At 47.3% G+C, this 18,924-nt stretch overlaps 1 protein-coding gene across 2 annotated transcripts in view; it reads right to left on the reverse strand.

The window, feature by feature from the left end:
* The window catches only part of CACNA2D2 (calcium voltage-gated channel auxiliary subunit alpha2delta 2), a 207,369-nt gene extending 192,460 nt beyond the window's left edge, over window positions 1–14,909 (reverse strand). The window contains exon 1 of one of the 2 annotated variants that reach the window (XM_080625351.1): window positions 14,806–14,909. The gene's annotated coding sequence lies outside the window, so the exon portion shown is untranslated. The remainder of the gene's footprint in view (window positions 1–14,805) is intronic. The other variant, XM_080625352.1, reaches the window with a different exon arrangement.
* Between the last annotated feature and the right edge of the window lie 4,015 nt (window positions 14,910–18,924).

Here is an 18,924-nt window from a genome sequence, read left to right on the forward strand (position 1 = left end):
CACAAATCTGGACTTGAAACACAACGACTTAATAAATAAGTGAATAGGTGTCAGTTTTATGAAGTACACTACCTGCATAAATCTCGCCCAGTGCAGCCACCTGTCGTTTGCAGCACCCCTTGAGACCCCAAATGGCTGATAACTCTTGCACATCGCTTTGCAACCCATTATACAGGTGAAGTGTTATGATAAAACCTTCCTCCTCACCGATTCCTTCTGTTTTACAGATGCAATCTGAGCGGAGGCTGAAGAGATTCCATCCCCCATGGCAAAGATAAGGTTACAGAGGGTAGGTCTTACTAAGGATTTTGCATGCTGCATGAATTATTAAAGACCTTTATGATATAATGACAGACATATCAGGTTATTTGTTTATTCTTTGTATAATTCATGACTCTCGTGGGAGCCAGAGAGAAGTAGGGTAGTTTGTTGCATCTTCTTGTTCATTCCAGTAAATCCTCATCACCAGATGGAAGGCTGAAACACCCCAGAAGACAAAATAGCCACAACCTGACAGGACCTGCACTTCTGGTTGGAGATGGGAGAGCTTTTTGCACAGCCTGAAGAAATAGTGAAGTTGTCACTCAAATGCACCAGGCTGCATGGCTGGAAGACAACAGCCCAAGCAGTGTTTCTGTATCATGCCACCAGTACACTGTCATCTAAATCATACACAAACAGCTTTGGGATTAAATGCTATGAGTTGCCCTGTGCTCCTGTATCATTGCTGAGCAACAGCAGGACTATCCAAGCTGATGCAGGCTCTTGCAAGACTTCAGCATAGTTCACAACAAAGCACCTCCTGGCTATGCAAATAGTAAGATCCTGGACAAAGCAAAGCAGTTCCCCTTGCTTAGGTCATTGTGCAATGAGTCTGGTCAAGATATGGGACAAAGCATGACAAAGGAGCACCATATCCTGATGGCTGGAATGGAGTTTTGAATACATACACTGTACTCATCTCTCATTTCTCTAGTGTGCCGTTTTAAGGGTGAGGAAGAGATGTTATGCCATAGTGGCAATCAGGAAATAAGGATTGACTAGAGCCCCTGATGTGAGTGAGCTTCCCAACGTGCTCCTGTTCACACAAGGTACTCCACCCAGTCATGCTGCTATGCCAGGAGGAGCCATGCTATAAGGAGAGCTGAGCAAAACACAAACATGGCCAAGCTGGAAATGGTACAATGAGTAACTCTTACTAGCCACAGGACTGCTTTCAGCACCCACCCTTCCCACTGCAGATTTCAGCTGCTCAGAAACACAAGATTGATCTAATCACTGAAACACAAGCCATAGTAAGGAGTGATAGACAACTACTGCCTAGTCAGACCTCTGCTGAATTTGTATCTACAACTTCTCTCCTTACCAAGAAAAGATATCATTAACCTCTGCCACAAAGACCCCCTGCTACAAGAGCTATTTAGGAGCATCTATTGCCATTATTCTTCAGCCTCTAATCATGTTAATCTTAGTCTCCTGGGGGTTTTGGAGTAGCCTCTCATAGCATCATTTGCAACATTCCTAAGGAGCTTTCTAGGTGTCACTGTCACTAGATGTCTATCTGCTTAAATCCGTCCCTCTCAAACAACCCCTCTGCCCACCATCCCCCTGCTTGAAAGATTCCTGGCTCCTAAGAGAGGGTGGTAATCATTGTTATTATAAAGCACTTAGCGATATTCACTCATTGCATCTCTCCCCAGCCAAACACCCAGACCCCTGTTATTTCACATACAGTCGCCTTCATTTGCAGAAGCTCTTCATTGTATTAGTCCCTTTCAGCAATGAAAGAAAAAAGAGGTGGGAGTGGAGACCATTAAAAAAATAAGTATTAGTTTACTGCATTTTATGCCATTACCTCACTACTTTGTGATACACATCTAAAAGCTGTCTGCAAAACCTCTCCTGTTGGAAGGTGACATACAGACCTGCTCTGAAGCAGGAACAGTGGAACCATGAAGCCCAGTTTGGTTTTGTCCCAGTGCTGCCGCATAATTTGGAGCACTACAGCAACAGTGATGAAACTGTCAGCTGGCAGAGATCACCTACTCATTCCTTCTTCCCATCCAGCTGGGACAAACACTGCTCCCTACACAAGGAAAAAGCATATACACACCACCTTTCCTTTGAAAAGGATATAAGCCTATTGAAATGGAGAAAGCTGAACCACACTGGAAATACTCAGAAGGTACTACAGGATTTGCTATACATGCTCAGATGCTCAGTTTCCCCATCTCCAGCTACAGCCAGCTTTTCACACCAGAAAGGATGTACCTCCTGTCCTAGAGGACCCCATGGAAGGAGGATGCTGTGCTGAAGCACCTTTAGGAACAAGGATGCTGTGCCAAGCACCTTGGGAGTTCTCCTTGCTGCAAGAAAATACCACTGCAACAAGCTGTCTGCCCTTTGAGAAAGGAAGAGTCACCAAGAAACTCTTCTGGAGCCTAAGCACAAATGTGCCCCTCACCATATCCCTCAAGCTATTTAGCCAGCAGTGCACCCACAACCTTGCTTTTGCTGTCACAGTTACCACAGTCGCCACTGCAGCATCACAATTGAATCACAGACACAACAGCTCACTCATCAAACACCATTTTGAAGAGACTGATCAACATTAAACTGTCAAATCCTAATATTTCTGACAAAAATATCTTCTGGTTTTTTCAGGAGGAGAGAATGGAGCTACAAAGGTGAAGTTGTAGTCTCAAATCCAGACAGACTTTCAGTAGCAGAGTCAGAACTGCAACTCAGCCTCTTGATGCTAAGTTCCAGATTTGCCCTTGGGAGACAGCTCTTGAACACCAAAGGAGGAAATCCACACACCTATGGCTATACCAGTATGCTCATATGTAACTGAAATCTAAGATTAGAAGATAATTCTCTCTTCTACTTTTCTAAATGAGTATCAACATTAAAACCAAAAGCATCTGACATCTGAAAGCCCTGTGAATAGAATGCCTGTAAGAGAGAGAAAAATCCCAGTCTCTAATGTGGTCCCCTCAATGGGGCCCGTGACATCACCAGCCCCTTTCTATTTAGAATAATGACTTCTTCCACACGCCAAGAGATTTGAAATTACCTGTGAAATATATTTCTCTAGGCACAGGCTCAAGAAGCATGTAAATTACCCAGTTTAATGGCCTTCAGAATTTCTCTCTGAGACACACACACAGAGTGGGAAATGTTCAGATGATGTCTCAGGTACCATCCGAGGGGATAAATGTACATGGGATGGTCAGGAACTACTGCCCTACAGCTCCCCCAGTGACAGTCCCACTGGTGAGCGCCTGCTACAGGGAGGCAATAAGCACAACAGAACCAATCCTGAGTGCATTGTCAGCACAAAAATGCAATTTTAAAGAGAGCATTTCTTGGGAAAGGTGCCTAGCTGTGACTTCCACAGTACAAGCAGCCAGTGTAGGCCTTACATTGCAGCAGAAGGCACCCATTTAATTTGCCAATGCTGTCACCCCAAGAACTCAGCAGGAAGCCCTCTCGCCCTCTGCCTAACTGTGCAGGGAACAGTACTGCCCAAGCTTCAATGCCCAGGCATTTGCCAGAGAATAGTGTCCTTCAGGGGAGCTTTTCATCCACAAGAGCAGTTCCCACTCTCCCAGTGCCAAAGAAAGGGACAGATACTGTCCCTGGAGTCCAAATCCTCCTGGCTATATTTCTGTTCTTGCAGCTGAATCTGATGTCTTGTTAATAAATAGCAAAAGAAAGATTTATCCCAAAAGGAAGAGCATGAATTCATTTGGAGGAACAGAGGAGGAGGAATTACACGATCTGAGTTGCATTTCCTGCTCCACCACTGACATATTGGAGTCTCCAAAGCCTTAGTTTCATCAGCAAAATGAGCAATGAGGAAGTGCAAGTGCTATTACAAAGTGCATGTGAAAAACCATTGTAAGAGTGGAAGAGGGAGAACAGGACAAGATGCTCATCCTGCAGTGGGAAGGGTTGGGGAGGGGGACAATCCCAAGGGCATCATTAAAGAATTACTTTTCTCTCCAGGGAACAAGCCTGAGGCACATCAGCTTTGCTCCTGATGCTAGGCAAGACAGACAGGTTGGCCACCTTTTAACATGTAGTGGACAGAAAGTAGGCCAGGAGATCAACCGGGGATAAGAGAACTCCTGGAAGACAGGACTGGCAATGGGAAAATGGGCCAGATTCCTCAGCCTAAATCTCCTCAGAGCAAAGGTGTAAGACAAGGTCTTTGCTGAGACTCTTCCAAAGTGAGAACCTGCCCTCATTCTCTGCCACAAGCATCTTGCTAACCTACATACTGCCAGAAGCTGTGGTATCACAGCAAGATTAACACAGGAGCAATTTTAACAGACAATGAGTTCCAAGCTAATTTTCTCCCTCACAAGCATACCACCATGGGCTGAAACTTGTTGGATTCCTCACAGCTATCTGCGTTCAGGATTAACTATACATTACTGCCAATAATGCAAGCACTCCACTACTCAGGAACTGTTAGAAGACAACGTTGCAGTAGGGAAAAAAGAAAGAGAAATAACATTGTAATAAATATTGTAGCCAAGCAAAGAAACAAAGTTAGTTCCACATGGAAAATTAGACAAAAAATAACATACACTCAGAATAGTCCTGGCTTTGGTCCTGGGATCTGGACTTCAGTGTAATGAACTGCACAAACTTTAGGAGGTTTCAACAAGCTGCAGTTCAACCAGTACTGCTGGTTGGCTGCTCTGGTGCAGGATGGAACAGCGCTCTCAGCACCAATTCCACCCAGCCCCAAAGCACATGAATCCTTCACCCAACAAGGGGCACACATTGTTAAGCAGAGAAACTGCAGGTACAGACATTACTTGTGACCCCAGCTGGAACATCTCACCCGCAGCCTGTAGCAGGTCCGTTTTCAGCTCAGCACACTGCAATCACTCTGCTGTTCCTCCATAAGAAGGACAGGTACCGTTTACTAAAACTTTCATTTCTGCAGCTGCTTGGTTTTCTCTGGAAGAAACTTGGCATACAAGAACCTCATGCTATCTTGTGGGATCTAATAATAACTGAAATGCACAAACACAGCAATAAGTAGATTTAACTATGAATGAAAGTTGACTATTATGCAAGCTACCATCAAAACACCACATCTTTCTTCCTGGCAAGTGGCAAACCCACTCTTCCACCAGCCAGCTGTGACTTCAGAGAACAGGATGGGGTCTGGCTGTCACCTCCCCATGAGAAGGCAGCCATGCACTCAGCTGCCTGACAGTCACCAAATAAATGACATTTATTGAGTGGCCTTTATAAAATAAAAAAGGCTGCTTTCAGCACACATAATCACATCCATAAACTGCACAAGCCAGTGATGCTTTCAACACAAGGCTCCACTTGGAGCAGTGTCAAGAGAAGAAAGGCAGGAAAAGAAGATTCACACACACCAGCATTGTCACAGGCAGTGCTCCATACAGAGTGCCAGCCTTGGGATGCAGCCTCACCTCCAGTTTGGTAACACCGTGCCTGTTTGAGGCAACACAGCACGAGCAATGCTGTCAGGACAGGGCTGTGGGAGGGGGAAATGGCACGAGGTAGCTCAGCAGCCACCACAATGAAGTGAGGCCTCATGCCAAGATGTCAGCCCTTCCATTCCTGGCTGCTCCATCCCCAGGGAGCAAAGGGAAGCAGGGGAAGTTGAAGGTATGAGGTTCACCTGTGGAAGGAGCCACTTCTCACAAGAGCCCCCAGGCCCAGCAAGCAGTAGGAGTGAAACAGAGTTAGTTGGGTTTTTCTCTAAAGACTAGATCAAAACAAATAAACACAGCAAGGAGCAAGTGACACAGAAAGGTTCAATTTAGCCTTAAGATGACGGGTAAAAAGGCAGTACTGATGTCAGAAGTGCCCACACATTTTTGCTGCCAGGCCAAAGAGGCAGGCAGGTGCTAAATGGGGTCATTTAGAAACTGGGACCGAAGCACAAGCAAATAGTAGATGTGTTAGATGCGTTGCATTTCTCCATCTCACAAAAAAAACCCAAAAACATCAGAAACAACCACAACCACCACCACATTTAAAAGTTGGAAGACAAGAGGCCTAAAGCATAATCCCAACATTACATCAGGGATGAATTTGGCCCAATACCTTGAATAATTTTTTGACATTTCTCAGCTTTTAAACCCAACATAGCTGTAGCAGAGCACAGCAAGACTGGCAACAGCAAGTTCTTCTGCATCGCAACAAACCCAGCGCCAGCAAGAATGGCTCAGTCACGAGCAGTCCCCCAGCATGCAGCCAAGGAGGGTCATCAAAGCATCCTTGTGCACAGAGAGTGACTGCTTTGGGCTGATGCTCTTTTGGGCTGTGCTCTTGGAAGTGCTGTCATTCTGCAGGAGGGAAAACACTGTGATCAGTTGAGTCACTGACCAACAAAAGTTCACGCAAACAAAACCAGAATAAATAAAACCCTAAGAGCTGGTAAAGAGAAAAATACTGGGGTTTTTCTCCATGTCTGTGTAATCTACCTTTCTTCCCAGAGCAGCAGAGAGGAGGGGAAAGCAGAGTGCCCCTGAAGCTGCAATCATACCTACCTCACTGTCCTGAAACCCTTTCCAGCTTGCAGGTCTTGAATAATTAAACACAGTTTCTCCCACCCTTTTTTCCCCTGGTATTCATGACACGCTGCTGCAGAAAGTTTACTTTTACCCAGGCAATGGGCATCCCTCCCCCTGCAGAGGTCCTGGAAGCACATGAACCCACACAACACTTGCCCCAGCCCCGATGACAAGAATGTGACACTACAGTGAACACTGAGTAAAGACCTCTAATTTATAAGCCTACCTCAGACATGAGGAAATGGTACTTTGGCTCCTCCTGGGTCTACTGAGTTCGTTATGGAGCAATAAAAAGATGTTCAACCACTCACAGCTCAGAATCTGACTCAATCTTCAACACCTGATAGAGTTGAATATTAGGCGCTTCGCTTGGCTTAAGTCTGTCTCTATTTTGGTGTCCATGTTACAGCTGCCAAAAATCTGCCTGTGAAACCCAGCACCCGTTAGGAATGCAAACAAAGCACTGCTTTCACGACCTTCCCTGTGTCACACTGTAGGGAAAGTACTCACTGGCCACAATAAAGAGATATTATTACATGAAATTTAATAGAGATGAGAATTCAAATACAAGTGTACCTCTGATTCAACAGAAATTGAATTGGTGAGAGTATTATACATTTTTGAAGCATAAGTGGCTTATACTAGGTCAGCTCTGAAAAATCTTTAGAAATATGCCCCTTGGTTTGCTTTCTTATTTGAAGAATGAATGTAAACTCAGACTTCAGAGATGGGATTCTTCTGGGCTACAGAATATTAAGTGCCCACTAGAGAAGAAACGAAGCCTGACAGCAAACCAGGCTGGCAGCTGGTGACAAGAGAAAAGTTCTGGGACACAGCTCTGTTGTGAGTTGAAAGGCATTAGTATCTGTAAGAAGAATCATATCCTCATTTGTCACTTCAATGGAGATGGATACAACACTCTTTCCCAATTCTTTCCACCAATTTAACAGTTTAAGCAGTAACTTTCTTTGCGCTTGGAAGACCAAGAGACTTTGGAGCCTGAAAGCTCAAGGAAGGCTTTATTTATCCACAGATCAGGTATGCAGTGGCAGCTACACCATGAACCTGCACTGTGCCTGCCACTTCACTGATCTTAGCTGTGAAAGGGTGTTCCTGCAGGAAACGAGGCAAGTCTTCTACTGCCCTTGCTCTCCCTTTTGGATAACACTGACTTAATGCTCTTATGAGACACACATCTTCCAGGTTATCCCAAGCAAATGCCTCTGGTCCACAGCCATGTGCTCTGCACACTTGCAAGCCTTCCCATCACCAAGTGTCACACAGACAGGCCTGGGCAACTTGGACTTGATCCCTCACTTAGTGCAACTTGGATGAGAAAACCTCACCTAAAGGACCATATACTTTAACAAAACTGCCCCTGAAAAGAACATTCCTACACATGGGCAGCTGCCAGAACTTTGGTCACAAGATTTTCACATATCTCTTCTTGTGTCTGTACCCCCCATCTTTCCCCCTGCCTTCCCTGGAGTGTAAGTTGCTTTCTAACACTAACAGATTTTTGCTCCAATGCACAGCATGATCTAACTCGCACTTCATTGCTCTGCACACCTCTTCATTTGCACATGAAAACAGCAGTCCTCTCTCTATCCCCCCACCTGCTGCAGATTTCTTCCTCCTCCTCCATCTCCCATCTCTCGAACCCTCCCAGCAAAACTCTGCTACAGAAGCTGCAGTGAAGAGGTTCACATTACCAGGACTCCATTGCTTTTACAAAATTTACTAGCATGCTGTGAAGCTTCATAAATAATTCAAGATAGACAACCTCTGTCAGGTAAATGAACTTGCCTTTTGTAATCCATCACTCCAGGTTTTCTATCATCCTGATGCACATACTCACTGTAAGCACAACCCATATTGATTCATGAACTCCCCAAGTGTCAGTGTGGGACCGGGTAGCACGACAGTTTTGGCACCAGCAGAAAACAAGGAAATCCAAATTCTACCCAGGGCTTCAGTGGAGTCATAACAGATACCCACTGGTGCAAAAGTAGCTCCAGCCTGGTCTATGGAAAGAGCAGCTCCATTCCCGCTCTTTGTGGACAATTCAAGGAGGATCATCGTTGGGAAGAGGAAGTGGGGGACAGGAGACATTCTTATTAAAGATCTCCTTTTCATTGCAAGAACTTCCAGGATCTTTTACACATACCAGAGCTAAAACTCATGTTGCACTCTGTACTACTTGGGTTTAACTCCACACACTTCAGTGGTGGTACTGCACAAAGGCACCTGCCTCATTAGAGAGATGCAAACACTACTTCTGTCTTGGCAGCTGCAGCCAAGGCTTTATCACCATCAGAGCTATTGCATTAAATGCCTTATATCCCTATTTAGCACCCAATCTGATTACTATCAGTAATTATCTCCTCTGGAGCCCTCAGCCTCAATAGAAGTGATGGCGGAAGGCCCTCTCCGGGGTCTCCTGAAAGGCAGTCAGTCTCACATGCTCCTGGGAGAAGGTGTGCTCTACACAGCTCCTGCACTGTCCCCACTAGAATGGAGCAGCTTCCAAGGAGCTCTAATCACAGGCAAGAACAATGACCTTGCACAGTTAATGAATAGATACAGAACCCACAGACCATGCAACGTTTGTCTGGCTTGTCTGCATTCAGATCCTGGTTTCTCCTGCCCAGGCAGCCCTTTCACTGGCACAAGCTGATCTGGGTGGATATGCCAAGTGCTCACGCAACAGTCAATGTGAGAAACAATTTACAGCAGAAAAATTAATTCTTTGGTCTGTGTAAACATCCCATTCCTGGCAGTATTCAAGGCCAGGTTGAATGGGGCTTGGAGCAACCTGCTCCAGTGGAAGGTGTCCCCACCCGTGGCAGGGTTTGGAACTGTATGAGCTTTAAGGTGCCTTCCAACCCAAACCAGTCTGGGACTCTGGGAACACCTTTTATTTCTTACTATATTTATAAGCAAAAGATAACAGCTGAGACAGAATCAGCAGTCATAGGACGACTGTCGAAAATTACAAAGAAAATCCACATGCATTCTCCAATAGATCAAATGATTCAGCCTAAAGAAACACATGCACATAGTTTGTTGACACAAGCCAACTCTCCAGTAACAACAGTTTGTACAACCCCATTTTCCATGCAAGCCAGCAATAATAAACGTGAGGATGAAGCCTGGGTTACAGGAACAGCCCGAAAGCAACAAAGTACTACCAGCACCCTGGAAAGGAAAAAAGAACTTTGCTAACAAAACACATTTTGCTTTCAAGAGGCTCCTGGAAAAGTAAATACCGAAAGAGTCAGATACTCTCCTTTCTTGCTGAATATTCCACTCCAGTATTTTGCTTGGTAATGACTTCTTCTTTTATTTCATCCCACTTGAGTATTTCGTTGGCTGAAAAAAGCATTGTCTAAATTGTACGGTTTGTGCACATGCACAACGTTGCAGTGTGCAGATGCCCCAGCACTTAAACCCTCAAGAGCCTTTCTGATGGCTTTTGAAGCCAACCACCAGGAAGCTCGTTCAAGGATAAATGTTCAGGTTTCCATTTAGCCCCTACATAACCACATTCAGCTTTTAAGGGGCTGTTGCACACATGCATACAACACACACAAAGCTGCTTTACAATGAAGCTTCTGAATGATGCCTGTCAAACACCAAGCACAAGCCCATTTGTACCCTCAGGTCTGCATGCAGGTGCCTTACTGATTTCAGTGAGAACCCACATGCTCTCCCAAGAGAACTTGAATTAACAATTTTTCAATGTATACAGTTGAAAAACTCAAGCTCCTGAAACCACAGTCTTTAAGGGGATCACTGAAGGCAGGGTATGGTGTTGAAGTGTCACAAAAACAGGCAAGAAAAGTGGCAGTGCCCTGCTCTGTAATGCCTGCCCTTTCCCCATGTGAGTGAGACCAGAGCAGGAAGCACTGAAGAATGGTAGAAGGAATGGAGAAAATTCCTTTAAATGCCAAATAAATACTGCAAATAGCTTTTAAAAACCTTATCCTTCTCTCCCTGGGGCTGTGCTTTTACCTCTGGGCAGTTCAGGGTGCCCCTGCGCACCCCAAAGTGGATTCTGCCACTGATGCACAGCCCACGTGGGGCTGTTACAAGGACACTGGGTGTTTGTGCCTCCACTGGGTACAAGTTCTCATGGAGGTCGCTCAGCCCTCCCAGGGATGGAGTGACGTTATCTCAGTCACAGGGTAAATGACCCTCCCAGGGAGCTGTCTCTCTGCTCTGCCGAGTGTAGCAGAAGCCAGGGCCATATCCCCACTTCTTTGCTGCTCCTTTCCAGACAAGTTCCCTTCCCAAGCATCAAACCCATAACTGGAAGAAATTCTCTGACTACACAGTAGGTGAGCAGTAGAACAAGAGAAGGGGCTTCCTGTACATGGCATCTCGCAAACCCTAAAGCATCCAGTCCTAATAGAGTTATTTATTTCAAGTCCTGCTAGCCCAGATGTGCCGTCACTACAAGCATCATTAAACTCATTTGGGGTGAAATGACACAAGTACAAATCAACCTGCTACAAAGAAGCAATTAATCTGGTAGAAGCAGTCTCAAGCCCACCTTCCAGTGGTGATGGGCACCTATTAGGCCTTATTGCTCTCAGCAGGAGCTTTCACTGCCCACTATCCAACAGGAACACTGCTACCATCTCCAGCTTACTGCCTAAAACTGTTGCCTGCACCTGACAAGAGCTAAATCTCATGTCAGAGAGGCAGGACTGGACCCTGGTCCCCAGGCTGGTGCCTTCCCCTGAGACATCCCTCTCTGCTCTGCCTGGTGGGTCAGAGCTGCCCTGCAGAGCAGTGGTGAAGCCAAGCCTCCCCAGCGCCATGCAGCATTCTGCACACACCTGCTTCTTCACAAGAAGCAAATGGCTTGCCACCCTCTAGCAGATGGCAATTTTCTTTCAAGTCCAAGTGACAAAAAGCCTTTCTGCAAAGTGAGGAGGGGGTTTGTTCTGCTCCCAGGCAGCCGTACAGGCAGCACCATTCTCCAGCACTCACATGCACACAATCCCCACTAACGGGAAGCGACAGCAATACAGGTGCAGGAGTCCCCTGACTGACCAGGCTTTCAATCATTCAACACCAAATCTCTCCAAAATTAAAGCAGAGGATGTTACCGGGCTGACACAGGAATCCCTCTGTGGACTTCATTTAAAAGAAAAATTAACTGCACCCAGCAGCCTTCCTTTCCACAGCTATTAATCCCGTTGACCACACAGATGTATGTTCTGGTACGTGATCGCTCCTAAAAGGAGCCTTGTCAGTCAGTGGGCATCACCCAACAAGCCTGCCCCAATGGGTTTGTTCCAATCTGGAATTTTGCTTTTTAAATCTCAACGAGAAATTCCCCTTTGGACAACTGGCTGAGCCGAGCCTTCCTTAGCTCAGCATAAGATGATTAAAACCATGCTACCCAGGAGGAGAGAGATAATGTGGAACACAAGCGATTTATCAGGGACAGAACCAAGAATCAACCCACAGAACCTTTATTGATACTTTATACAATTGTAACCAAAAATAAAACAATTCAAATAAATTGCTCTTTATTTCCTTCTTCCCCCCCCCCTTAGGAAAAATAGCTTAATCGTCCAGTCTGCTGCCTGTCAGAACAAAACAGTTCTGGGGCTGCTTAAAAAGGCAGCCTCATTTTTGAGTCCTGTAGTGACAGATGACTTAAGTGATTTACAGAGAAAACCTCCAAACAAGGTTTCTAATCAATGCTCTGAATCATGCACATGGGTGTATTGTCTAAAGCAGGAGAAAATTAGCTTGTAATGGGAAGAATTTAGCAGCCCATCTCATCAGCTCCACTCAGCTTCTGACCAACAAACCTTCCAAACAGATTTAAGTTATATCCAGCCTCTTTAAAAACAAGAAGGGTGCACACAGGTTACTACCCGGGGAAACAGTCAGCCCAGGAGTGCTGTTCAAGCCTTGGTGCCAGCCACCACTGCACTCTACTCCCATTAAATATTTCCTTCCCGAGAAAGCATCACAGCAGCCCTCGGGCAGACTCGCACGGCATTTCAGCCCACACGCTGCTGCGTTAACCCAGCCAACTGCCCAGCAACTGTGCATCCCATCAAACAGCCATTCCCGACTCTTCTCTTCTCTGGGTTCACAAAACAGCTCATAAGAGGAATGAAATGAGCACGAAGACACTAGGTCAGGCTGAGGTCTTGCATCCCTTCTGTGCCTCTTCTCCAGATGCAGCCAGACAGCGTTACTTCCCACCAGAGGCACACACAGAATTAGTGGCCTTTTCAGGACCGTTCCTTGATGTTTGTAAGGAATTATGAATCTTTGGCAGCACGTTTAGTTTTTACTCCTCCTGCTCCCTCAGTGCAGGATCAGACCCACTCTGGTAAGATCACTGATAAGAGCACAGAGCAAACAAAATTCTATCCTAGTAAACTCCACCAAGTTATCTGAATAAAAGTGCTTTGGCTAAAATCCTGGCACAGTTGATTAAAACAACACAGATACTGATCAATCTGGGTTAGGGAAGGCCAATGCATTACTGACACATTATATGCCTCTCAAGTGTATCTCTCCTGGTATAGGAACCTTCTTAGAAAACTTTCTGCAGTTAGAAAGAAAACACAGCTCTGACTTGTAAACTGGTATTGAGAAGAGATTCATTCTATAACATGATTCTGCATTCCGAATTTAAAAGGAGAACGCAACAACTTACAGCCCCTGAAAAGCTGCTGAAATACCAAAACCATCCCACAAACTTTATCTGTGCTTCACCGTGTCCATAATCCCCTTTGCTTCTACAGGGATGCTCATGAAGTAAAGATTATTCATGTGAGAGCAGCGCTGGATCAGGCCATCAGGCTGTGGTTCTTGGAGGAAAACTGGCACGTTCCTTTTCCTCTCCTCCCCCTGTAGGTAGACGTTTCTCAGGGTCTTATTCTGAAGGATTTCTGTATTTACGTGAGCAAGGAAAGGGAGCCCAGAAGTCAGAGATATTCAGAAATAGGGATGCACGAACCACAAGAATCCATACAGAATGCATCTGAATGGGCAGCGTTTCTGATCAAACAGGGAGTGCAAACAGCCGTGCCTCCGGTGAAGCCAGATATTCATACGCTAAGCTACAGCTCTCCCAAAAAACAACACTGGTTCTTCTGCCGATAAGCCTTCTTTTCAGAAGGCCTGACTACATGCCTGTAAAAACGTACTTGGAGATCAAAGACACGAATCGAAGAAGCTTTCAAAAAGACTTCCTATGACATATATATAAAACCCGGATTTCTATCCTTAAGCAAATCAAAAATGACAAGAAAATTGCGACACAAAGCAGTGCACATCCACTGGGGCAGCCCAAAGTTAAGGGCAACACTGCTATTATTAACTCTATGTCATTGAAAGCTTTCCCCCACCTTCAGAACCGCAGGCTGTAAGGACATGGTGGCAGCCTTTACTTTGAATCTTCTGGATTTTTGTTTTCAGTTTTGTGTCAACAAACCTCAGCATTTCATAACGGGGATGACAGCCTCTTAAAACACATCTCAGCAAGGTTCTGCATGGATGCGTAGAGAGGGAGAGGGCTTCAGGGTTATCACGGTATGCAAGAGAGCCAAACGTGTTAGCAAATATTCCCAAACATTAACTTCCAAAACACTCGCTTTCTTCCAAAAGAAAATCTATTTATATCCTTCCTGCAGCGGCTCTCCAGTCCCCCACCCCCTCACCCACAGGAGCTGCTTTCTGACTTTCAATAGATCATAGTCAATTTCTGCCGGTCCAGAGGGAGGGAGAAGCACGGCCGGCTCGGACAGCCTGTGGAACTACCCATCTATGATTAGTTTATGCTCAAACTCCGGAGGGTACGGCCGGCTGTGGGTACCATATTGTGTGCTTGAACCGAGCAGGGGGGGATGCGAGTCCTTTTTCGCCTTGCCCCGCTCTCGCCACATTAACGCTTCGGTCGCCGCCTGCACACCGGCACCCGCCGGGGAAGTTTGTGCTTTCCAGCAACTTTAAGTCCGTTCCTCGCCCCGCCGCTCCGGCGGCCGGCAGGGAGCGGGAGGAGACCCCCGAGCCAGACCGCATCCAGCATGGCCCGGCCCAGCATCGTGCCGGCCGCAAGCACCGGCAGCGCCCGCCGCGGCCCCGCCACTGCCGCTCCCCCGCCCGGCGCCGGCAGGCCCCGGGGCGGCCCCGCGATGTGCCACCGCGTCGGGCCGAGCCGAGCCGCGGGGCCGGGGGTCCCGGCACTTACGTGTGCTGCTGGGGGAAGCTGTAGCCGTGAGCGGCAGGGACGGCGAGGAGCAGCAGCAGGGCCAGGTGGCCGCAGAGGGCCGGGGCGACGGGCGCCGCGCTGCCGGTCGGAGCCGCCATCGCCATGTTTCCATTAACGGCGCGGCGGGGAAGGGGCAGAGGCGGCCCCGCGAGGCGGCTCCCCCCGCCGCCACTCGTGCGGCGAGCGCGGCAAGTCCTCTGCAGGGGGGCAGCGCCGCGCCGGCTGCGGGCACCGACCGGCGGCCGCTCACCCGCTCGCTGCCTTTGCGCGACGGCCGGCACTGAGCGCCCGCGAACCGCTACTTTCCCTCAAATAGGCGGGCAGCCGCCAGCCCGGCCCGGCCCTGCCTCCTCCCCGCCCGCCTCCCTCCCTCCGGCCCCCCGCGCCGCTCCGGCCCCGTCGCGCATGCGCCCCGCTCCGCCGGTCCCGGCCCCGCACGGGGAGATGCGGGCGGGCACCGGCCCGGGGCTCCGCCACCAGCATCCACCCCCGGTGTGTGCTCTGTCCCCCCCGGCGGGGCAAACGCAGGTGCCTCTCGGGTGGGTCCCTGCCCTCCCGACCAACGGTTGACCTCGCGGGCTCCTTCCCAGGTTCCCGCTGGTGTTATCCCTGCGGATCGGTCCCTGCCCTGATCTCCGGGTACCGCGTTTTTCTTAGGGCCACTTCCCAGAGACAGGTCAACGTATGGGAATCTCCAGTTACGTTAACTAATAACAGCAGCAGCACTGGCTGTTTTCTGTAAAGCACACTGTGACTTGAGGAGCTTAATGAGCACAATGAGAGAGGGCAGGCTAAAAACTCAAATAACAATGAATAAACAGAGCCCAAAGCCAGCATGGTTTCTGAGCCTGACTTCTCAAGATTTGGATTTTGCAACACTCTCTGCCGGGAAGCTGCACTCGAATTTCATCTTCTCCAAATCCAAGCCCAAGTAGCTCAGCTCCACTGAAACAGGCCACTAGCAAGTCACGGTGCCAGCTGGCAAAGGCAGAAACAGGAACACTGACCACATGCTCTTACCTCCCTAGATAGCCTAAACCTGGACAGTCACAGACCGTTTGTAGCTAGCGCCCTCTTTAACTCCAGAAAGGTGTCATACCGGCAGAACGGCCAGCGTCTGCACAGGGCTCTTGAGGAAGAGCCTCACGAACCATACATCAGCCTTTACACATCAGCAAAGGCTCCTTGGCCCTACTCCCTAAACCAGTGAGGCACAGCGGCAGTACAAGAGCCCTGGGCAGTCTGGATTTAAAAAATCTGCACAGAGATTTAAATCTGCACAGAGATTTAAAAGCCTTCAGGCTCGGGAAGGGAGGATTTTGATGAGCAGAGGTCACTCCTCTGAAGCACTCCATGATCTGGTTTGCAGGAGGGGTTTTCTTCTACCAGTGGATGGAATTGCCTCCATGCTTTTTTTCTGGTGGGAAACAGAAACACTTTGGACTGACACAGGCCCAGACCCAGATTCCCAGTATCTAAAAGCGCTGCCTAAACTCATGTGGTCACATCCAGGCACCACTGATTTCATGCAGTGAAGATCACCAATACACAAATCAAAACAATGAGGATTTGATGCATCAGCTCCAGCTCAAGCTGGTCCACAGAGACAATTCTTTTTTCAAGGAGGTAGAGGAACAATTCACATTGGACATCAGCAGTAAAACCACACTCAAATGCAGAAAATCAGACTTGCAGAAACATCAGACAACAAACTGACATGTTCACCATAGATGGACATGACAGTAACTTACTACTTCAATAAAATATTACTATGTCAGTATTCCCTCTCTAGCTCCTGCACCATGTGCAAACTATGACTTATTTGCACACTCTCCAGGACATGATGTTACATCCTGTATTTCAACTGTACCAGCCACACACAGTTTGAGCCAGGTTTACATTGGCTGTTACAGTTAAAATCACAGTTTCTGACCTGTCATACACACGTTTCCAATTTACAACCCCCACGTGTGTTTCAGCAGTGATGAGTGGATAATCTCTAGTGTATACACAGGAAACAAGGCAACAATGGGATAAACAGCTTGTCCACTGTTGGCAGTCAGCAGCAGATAGTAAACACTCTTCATTGTGTAGAATTTGGCTTTCCAAACTCTTGAAAGACAAATTCTGTTGTCTGTTACATCCATACTTTCATTCCCAGAGGACATGGATTAGCATCTGTCTAACACATAAAATTTAACTCAAGATATGGGCCCACAGGGTCCAGATTTCGGGTTTCTATTCTAACATGATACCCAGGGTCTAGGAGGCAGCATTATGATTGCCAGATATCCTCTATAATATGCATAATGCAGAAAAAACCCACTCTGATCCTCTGTCCTGTAAGAAAAGCCCAGGGACACAACTGTGCATTGTCACAGCTATCAAATGCCTTCCCAATCGCCTGGCATCCAGCAGCTGGCTGCTCTACAATTGCAAATGCATCACATGTATGCAGCAGCCCCAACGCTGGATGCTCCAGCCTGTCCTCCTTGAACTGTGCACGTGTACAGAGCAACTCGCCAGCACATGCACAGTATCCTGACGTGTTCATAGCAGTGTGTGTGATTTATTTCCTTGAGATGTGGCTCTCCAAAATCCTTAACAACTGTTTTGTTTTAATCCAGGTATCAATATCCTTCAGAGCAAAATTTGATCGTCTTACAGTAGGAGCAGACCTCTGGATATTAAGTCATTACTTTCAAATGATGTTGCTTAGGTTTGTTAACAGTAAACCCCTGCCTGCTATGTCACTGATATTATAAAGGACAATCCTGTACTGCTGAGCTGAACATTTTGGTTTAGTATTGTGCAGCTGTTTTTGTTATTTCAAACACTTTTGACTGTGCTCAGCTCTGAAGCCCCCAGCACAAGAGGGATGTGGACCAGTTGGAGTGTGTTCAGGAGCCCACAAAGATGCTCCAAGGGCTGGAGCACCTCTGTTATGGAGACAGGCTGAGAGAGCTGGGCTTGTTCAGCCTGGAGAAGAAAAGGCTCTGGGGACACCTTTGAGTAGCTTTCAGTGCCTAAAGGGGCTACAAGAAAGCTGGAGAGGGGCTTTTTACAAGGGTCTGTTGGAACAGGATAAGGGGAAATGGCTTTAACCTGACAGAGGGGAGATTTATATTAGACGTTAAGCAAAAGTTCTTCCCTGTGAGGGTGGTGAGGCCCCGGCACAGGTTGCCCAGAGAAGCTGTGGCTGCCCCATCCCTGGCAGTGTGCAAGGCCAGGTTGGACAGGGCTTTGAGCAACCTGGTCTAAGGGAAGGTGTCCCTGCCCATGGCAAGGCCCCTTCCAACCCAAACCATTTTATGATTCTACAATGACTATGTGGTGTGTGTACCCGTACTCCCTGCAACGCATACATTGGTAGGTTGGCTTGTAGCAAACCAGTTGGAAAGTGTCTTAAATGTAAAGGGGCAAAATCATGAAATTAGCCAAGATACATGACAGGGAAAAGTGTGGATTCACACTTATATGCTGCTATTAACCCTGTCACCTCACCAAAGCTCATTTCTCATGACACAAATGTATACACATTTATCAGGGGGCTTCTTTTACTATTAAAATGCTCCAACAAGCTGTGCATAGGAATGTAACATCCAGAGCCTGCATAAAACTATGTATTACAAGACCTTATGCCAACATTTCTCAAAATCAACGCTGCCCTGAAAGGGAGGGAAGGAAATCAGTGGAGTCACCTTCTATCTGGTACTCTGCTGAGAATGACAGGAAAGACAGCATTGCTACATACAGCATCCTTCACATTTTCTGCAGCAGGTGCTGCTACACTGGCCTGTTTGAAAGACTAACCTGCAGCAGCAAGCGCTTACCACCAAGGCACAGAAACATGGACTTGAACACAGAGTTCAAGCCACAGCCTCCAGAGTGGCTTGTAACACGTCTATGTAGCTTCTCAGAGCAAGTTTAAATCCACCTAAAGTCACAGTGAAAGCACCATAATCTATACAGGACACTGTGAAATTCAGCATGATACCTGTAACCATATCTTTGCTGACAGGGCTGCAGCAAAACAGGCAGCACCACTGCTGTTCTCCCACGTCTTTTAGTGGAGAAGCCATGTAGGAGGCAGCTGTC

The sequence above is a fragment of the Psittacula echo genome, assembly GCF_963264785.1.
Source record: "Psittacula echo genome assembly, chromosome: 9".
In the NCBI taxonomy this organism is placed as follows: domain Eukaryota; kingdom Metazoa; phylum Chordata; class Aves; order Psittaciformes; family Psittacidae; genus Psittacula; species Psittacula echo.